We start from the raw sequence: 7,852 nt of genomic DNA, 5'->3' as shown, positions 1-7,852 counted from the left end.
GGAGACCTCGGATAGCTAAAGCAATCTTGTACAACAAAAACAAAGCCGGAGGCATCACAATACCAGATTTCAGGACATACTACAGGGCAGTTATTATCAAAACAGCATGGTACTGGTACAGAAACAGATGGATAGACCAATGGAACAGAATAGAAACACAAGAAATCAATCCAAACATCTACAGTCAACTTATATTTGATGAACGATCCAAAACCAATCCCTGGAGTAAGGAGAGTCTATTCAATAAATGGTGCTGGGAAAATTGGATTTCCACATGAAAAATCATGGAGCAAGACCCTACCTTTCACCTAACACAAAAATTCACTCAACATGGATTAAAGACTTAAATCTATGACATGACACCATCAAATTACTAGAGAGTATTGGAAAAACCCTGCAAGATATAGGTACCGGCAATAACTACTTGGAAAACACCTCAGAAGCACAGGCAGTCAAAGCCAAAATTAACTATTGGGATTGCATCAAATTGAGAAGTTTCTGTACTGCAAAAGAAACAGTCAGGAAAGTGAAGAGACAACCAACAGAATGGGAAAAATATTTGCAAACTATGCAACTGATAAAGGGTTGATAACCAGAATCTACAAAGAAATCAAGAAACTCCACAACATCAAAACAAACAACCCACTTAAGAGATGGGCCAAGGACCTCAACAGACATTTTTCAAAAGAGGAAATCCAAATGGTCAACAGTCACATGAAAAAATGTTCAAGATCACTAGCAATTAGGGAAATGCAAATCAAAACCACAATGAGGTTTCAGCTCACCCTGGTTAGAATGACTCACATTCAGAAATCTACCAACAATGGATGCTGCAGAGCATGTGGGGAAAAAGGGACACTAACCCACTGTTGGTGGGAATGCAAACTGGTTAAGCCACTATGGAAGTCAGTTTGGAGAGTCCTCAGAAACCTGAATATAACCCTGCCATTCAACCCAGCCATCACACTCCTTGGAATTTATCCAAAGTAAATTAAATTGGCAAACAAACAAGCTGTCTGCATCTTAATGTTTATTGCAGTTCAATTCACAATAGCTAAGACCTGGAACCAACAGAAATACCCATCAACAGTAGACTGGATAAAGAAATTATGTGGCATGTATTCTATAGAATACTATACAAAAAAAAAAAGAATACTATACAGCAGTCAAAAACAATGAAATCCGTTCATTTGCAAAAAGATGGAGCAATTTGGAAAACATCATGCTGAGTGAATTAAGCCAGTCCCAAAGGGACAAATATCATATGTTCTCCCTGATCGGTGACAACTAACTGAGCACCAAATGGAAACTTGTTGAAGTGAAATTGGCAGTATGAAAAACAGTGACCTGATCAGCTCTTGTCCTGACTGTTGATGTACAATCTAATATTTTATTTACTTTGTATTTTTTTTTGTTCTAGTACTATTGGTTGAATTCTGTAATTAACACACGATTATTCTTAGGTGTTTAAATTTTAACTGAAAAGTGATCCCTGTTAGGAATCTGGAAAGCATTATGCTGAGTAAAATAAGCCAGTCCCAAAGGGACAAATACCATATGTTCTCCCTGATTGGTGACAACTAACTGAGCACCAAAAAGCAAACCTGTTAAAGTGAAATGAACACTATGAGAAACGGTGACTTGATCAGCCCTTGCCGTAACTGTTGATGAACAACTTAATACGTTATCCCTCTTAGTATTTTTTTTTTGTTTATTTGTTCTACTTAATACTTTTGGTTGAATACTGCAATCAATACACAATTCTTCTTAAGTGCTGAAACTTAACTGAAAAGTGATCCCTGTTAAATATAAGAGTGGGAGTAAGAGGAAAGAGATGTGCAATTTCGGACATGCTCAAGCTGACTTACCTCAAACGGTAGAGTTAGAAACATACCAGGGGATTCCAATTCAATCCCATCAAGGTGGCATGTACCAATGCCATCTCACTAATCCTGGTGAACAATTTCTGTTCACAATTTAGCATAATGAACGGACTAAGAGTCAAAGGGATCACATAAACAAGAATAGTGTCTGCAAATACTAGCTAATAGAATAAAAAAGGGAGAGAACGATCCAACAATGGGAAGCGAGATACACAGCAGACCCATAGAATGACAGATGTCCTAAACAGCACTCTGGCCTCAGAATCAGCCCTTAAGGCATGCGGATCTGGCTGAAAAGCCCATGAGAGTATTACAGGCATGGAAAGCCAAAATACTCTGGCAATAAAAAAAATCTACATGAAAGATCTCCGCAAGTGAGATCCCAGTGAAAAGAACAGGTCATCAAAGAAGGAGGTACCTTTCTCTGAAGGGAGGAGAGAACTTCCACTTTGACTACAACCTTGTCTAAATAGGATCAGAGTTGGTGAACTCAAAAGTTTCCATAGTCTTGGCGACTCATGACAAAAGCCTAGGGTGATTACTGATGCCATAAACAAGAGTGTTAATTTGTTAAGTCAAAAACAGGAGTCACTGTGCACTTACTCCTCATGTAGGATCTCTGTAGATTGTGATTTAATGCTATAACTAGTACTCAAACAGTATTTTTCACTTTGTGTTTCTATGTGGGTGCAAACAGTTGAAATCGTTACTTAATAGATGCTAAACTGATTTTCTGAATATAAAAAGAATTGAAAATGAATCTTGATATGAATGGAAGGTGGAGGGAGAGGGAAAGGGGAGGGTTGTGGGTGGGAGGGAAGTTATGGGGGGGAAGGCATTGTAATCCAAAAGCTGTGCTTTGGAAATTTATATTCATTAAATAAAAGTTAAAAAAAAATATTAGAGTGGGAATACCAGAGGGAATAGATGGAAAATTTGGGACATGCTGAAGCTGACTTGCCCCAAATAGTAGAGTTAAAAACATACCACGCGATACCAATTCAATCCTATCAAGGTGGTAAGTACCAATGCCATCTCACTAGTCCAAGTGATCATTTTCTGTTCACAATTGATCACACTGATAGGTTTAAGAGTCAAAAGGAGCACAAAAACAAGACTAGTGTCTGCAAATACTAACTGATAGAATAAAAAAGGGAGAAAATGATCCAACATGGGAAGCGAGTTACACAGCAGACTCACAGAATGGCAGATGTCCTAAACAGCACTCTGGCCTCAGAATCAGCCCTGAAGGCATTCAGATCTGGCTGAAAAGCCCATGAGAGTATTTCAGGCATGGCAAGCTAAGACACTCTGGGAAAAAAAAATGACCTAAATGAAAATCTCTGTGACTGTGATCCCAGTGGAAAGAACAGGTCATCAAACAAGGAGGGATCTTTCTCTGAAGGGAGGAGAGAACTTCCACTCTGACTATGACCTTGTCTAAATATGATCAGAATTGGTGAACTCAAAAGGCTTCCATAGCCTTGGCGACTCATGACAAAAGCCTAGGGTGATTACTGATGCCATAAACACGAGTGTCAATTTGTTAAGTCAACAACAGGAGTCACTGTGCACTTACTCCTCATGTAGGATCTCTGTGCTTAATGTGCTGTATATTGTGATTTAATGCTATAACTTGTACTGAAACATTATTTTTCACTTTGTGTTTCTATGTGGGTGCAAACTGTTGAAATCATTACTTAATATATACTAAACTGATCTTCTGTATATAAAGAGAATTGAAAATGAATCTTGATGTGAATGGAAGGGGAGAGGGAGTGGGAAAGGGGAGGGTTGCAGGTTTGAGGGAAGTTATGGGGGGAAAGCCATTGAAATCCATAAGCTGTACTTTGGAAATTTATATGCATTAAATAAAGTTAAAAAAGAAGACTTGAACCAGAGGCATGCAGCTAAGCTGTACCATATTCCTGACCCATAACACCCCACAGATAATCATTAACTTTATTTTAAAATGAAAAAAGCCTTAAAAATAAAATAAAAATAAAAAATAATGGAAACTGGAGGTGGGCTGTGGTGTAGTATATTAAGCTTCCACAAGAAGTGCTGGCATCCTATATGTCAATGGCTTTAATCCTGGCTGCTCCACATATGATCATGTTCCCTGTAAAAGCAATAGGAACAAAACAGCAACAAAGTAAACATCCAGTTAAGAAATGGGAAATGGGGCCGGCGCCGTGGCTCAATAGGCTAATCCTCCACCTTGCGGCGCCGGCACACCGAGTTCTAGTCCCGGTTGGGGCGCCGGATTCTGTCCCGGTTGCCCCTCTTCCAGGCCAGCTCTCTGCTATGGCCAGGGAGTGCAGTGGAGGATGGCACAGGTGCTTGGGCCCTGCACCCCATGGGAGACCAGGAAAAGCACCTGGATCCTGGCTCCTGCCATCGGATCAGCACGGTGCGCCGGCTGCAGCGGCGGCCATTGGAGGGTGAACCAACAGCAAAGGAAGACCTTTCTCCCTCTGTCTCTCTCTCTCACTGTCCACTCTGCCTGTCAAAAATTAAAAAAAAAAAAGAAATGGGAAATGACTTCAACATGCATTTTTCAAAAAGAAGAAACTGAAATGGCCAAAAGCACTTGAAAAAATGCTCAGGACAACTAGCCATCAGGGAAATGAAATCAAAACCACAATCAGGTTTCACCTCACACATCAGAATGGCTTTCATACAAAAATCAACAACCAACCTGTGCTGGAGAGGATTTGTATGAAAAGGCACCCTAATCCACAGGTGGTGGGAATGTCAACTGATACATTCATTGTGGAAGACAGTATGGAAATCTCTGAGAGCTGAAAAGAGATCTGCCATATGACCCAGCCAACTGACTCCTAGGAATTAACCCAAACAAAATGAAATCAGCATGAAAAGGGTCATCTGTACCCCCATGTTCATTGCACCTCAATTCAATATAGCTAAGTATGGAATAAACCCAGATATCCATCAACTGATGAGGGGATAAAGAAAACATGGTATATATATTTGAAGAATATTAATTAGCAGTAAAAAAAGAAATCGTGTCTTTTGTAACAATGAATTATTACAAGGAATTATCATTTTGTCATAAAAATGTAAATACCTGCAATAATGTGGAAGCCCCTTAAGAACACCATGCAAAATGAAAGGTCACCTAAATCCACTGAGTACAATACTTCATTTATATGAAACACTCAGGACCATTAAATCCACAGAAATAGAAACAGATTGGTGGTTGTGTTTCCAGCAAGACAAGAAACTGAGAGAGAATATAATGTATAAGGAACCTGATTTATAGTGATGAAAATATTTTAAAATCTGACAGAGATAATAGTTGCACAATAGAGTGAAAGGTCTAAATGTCATTAGATCACTTTAAAATTGCTATTTCTTTTGAATTACTTTCAGGTTGAGATGTAAAATCCCTTTGTTTTGTCTGGAATTGGCAAAAGTAAATCTAAAGCCAATCGATAATAAACAGAAATGAGCAGATGGAAAAGAAGTCTGCATAATCACTTCTATGTATAATGAACACTTGTCATGTGATTATCACATCAATTCAAATCTATATGAAATGGTATAAAACTAAGGAGTTTCAGGACAATGCATTATACACATGAAAATGATTTAACATGTCTAATATTTGCACTGAAATATTCCAACTATATTATAAAGCTGACATTAATATTAAATGAATAATGAATGAGTAAATACAGTAATGAATGAATAAAAACAGCAAACAGGGGCACAGCAGGTTAGCGCCCTGGCCTGAAGCTCCGCCATTCCATATGGGGTCTAGTTCAAGACCCGGTGCTCTATTTCTCATCCAGCTTTCTGCTACAGCCTGGCAAAGCAGCAGAAAATGGACCAAGTCTCTGGGACCCTGCACCAGGAACCCCTGGCTCCTGGCTTCAGATCAGTGAAGCTCTGTCGAATGTGGCCAATAGGGAAGTGAATGAACAGATGGAAGACCTCTCTCCCTCTGCCTCTCCTCCCTCTGTGTAAACTCTTTCAAATAAATGAATAAATCTTAGAAAACAGCAAATGTGTAATTCATTTTATTAAAATATGAATATTACAATGTCCACCAGGTGACAATGAAAACACAGAAATGAAAAGTTTCATGGAGAGACTTTATCTGAGATCAGTTTGTGTTTGTGAAAATGAAACCCAGGCTAAGAAATTTATACACAGTATTATTTTTGAAGAGAGGAGGATTGGGGCCAGTGTGCGGGTGTAGTGGATATAACCACCACTTGTAACTATGATATCCCATGTGCGTGCCAGTTCATATCCTGGCTACTTCACTTGGAATCCAGCTCCCTCTTAGTGATCCAAAAGAAGCTGTAGAAGGGGGCCTAAAAGGGGAGAGGGAGTGGGAAAGGGGAGGGTTGTGGGTGGGAGGACGGTATGGGGGGGAAGCCATTGTAATCCATAAGTCGTACTTTGGAAATTTATATGCATTAAATAAAAGAAAAAAAAAAAGAAGGGGGCCTAAGATGCTGACACTCAAATGGACAACTGAATTGATGTCCTTGCTTTGACATGAACCAGCACTGGGCCACAGCAGATAACCAAGAAAAGGAGAGAGAAGACCCAAATCAACAAAATTAAAAGTGAAAAAGTAAATGTAACAACAGACACAAGAAAAATAAAAAGAATCCTCAGAAGTTACTACGAAGAGCTGTATGCCAACAAACTGGGAAAGCTAGAAGAAATGAATAGGTTCCTGGACACATACAACTTACCTAAACTGAGCTTTTAAGACAGAAAACCTAAAAAGACCCATAACTGAGATGGAAATTGAGTCAGTAATAAAGACCCTCCCAACAAAGTAAAGCCCAGGAGCAGATGAATTCACTGCACAATTCTACCAAATATTGAAAGAAGAACTAACGCCAATTCTTCTCAAGCTATTTAAAACAATTGAAAGGCATGGAATCCTCCCAAATTCCTTTTATGAAGCCAGCAGCACCTTAATCCCTGTAGCTGGAAAAGATAAAATAGAGAAAGAAAATTATGGACCAATTTCCCTGATAAACACCGATGCAAAATCCCTCAACAAAATCCTGGCCAGTCGATTTCAACATCAATCAGGAAGATCATTCACCCAGACCAAGTGAGATTTATCCTCGGTATGCAAGGATGGTTCAACATTCACAAATCAATCTATATGATACATCACATTAACAAATCAAATTACAAAAACCATATGATTATCTCAATAGATGTAGAGAAACATTTGATAAAACACAACACTCTTTCATGATGAAAACTCTAAGTAAATTTAGTCTAGAAGGATCATTCCTCAACATAATTAAGGCAATTTATGAAAAACCCACGGCCAGCATCCTATTGAATGGGGAAAAACTGGAAGCATTCCATTGAGATATGGAACCAGAAAAGGATGCCCGCTGTCTCCATTGCTATTCAATATAGTACTAGAAGTTTAGCCAGAGCCATCAGGCAAGAAAAAGAAATGACAGGGATTCAGATTGGTCCTTATTTGCAGATGACATGATTATATATATAGGGGAACTGAAAGATTCCACAAGGAGACTACTGGAACTCACAAAAGAGTTTGGTAAAATATCAGGATATAAAATCAATACACAAAAAAATACAGTCCTTGTATACACAGACAATTCCATGGCTGAGAAAGCACCTAACTACAGGGCACCGGTTTATCTAAAAGATTTGTTAACGGACTTAAAGGGAGACTTAGACCCCAATACAATAGTACTGGGGGACTTCAATACTCCACTCTCAGATATAGACAGATAATCCGGACAGAAGATCAACAAGGATACAGTAGATTTAAACAACACTATAGCCCAAATGGATCTCACAGATATATACAGAACTCTCAATCCTACAGCTAAAGATTTTACATTCTTCTCAGCAGTACATGGAACCTTCTCTAGCATTGACCACATACTAGGCCATAAAGCAAGTCTCAGCAAATTCAAAAGAATTAGAAT

This window comes from Oryctolagus cuniculus, chromosome 16, assembly GCF_051225735.1.
Source record: "Oryctolagus cuniculus isolate XC-2025 breed Fujian yellow rabbit chromosome 16, ASM5122573v1, whole genome shotgun sequence".
Taxonomy (NCBI): domain Eukaryota; kingdom Metazoa; phylum Chordata; class Mammalia; order Lagomorpha; family Leporidae; genus Oryctolagus; species Oryctolagus cuniculus.
The sequence above is the reverse complement of the archived record's forward strand: the minus strand, read 5'-3'. Positions refer to the sequence as shown.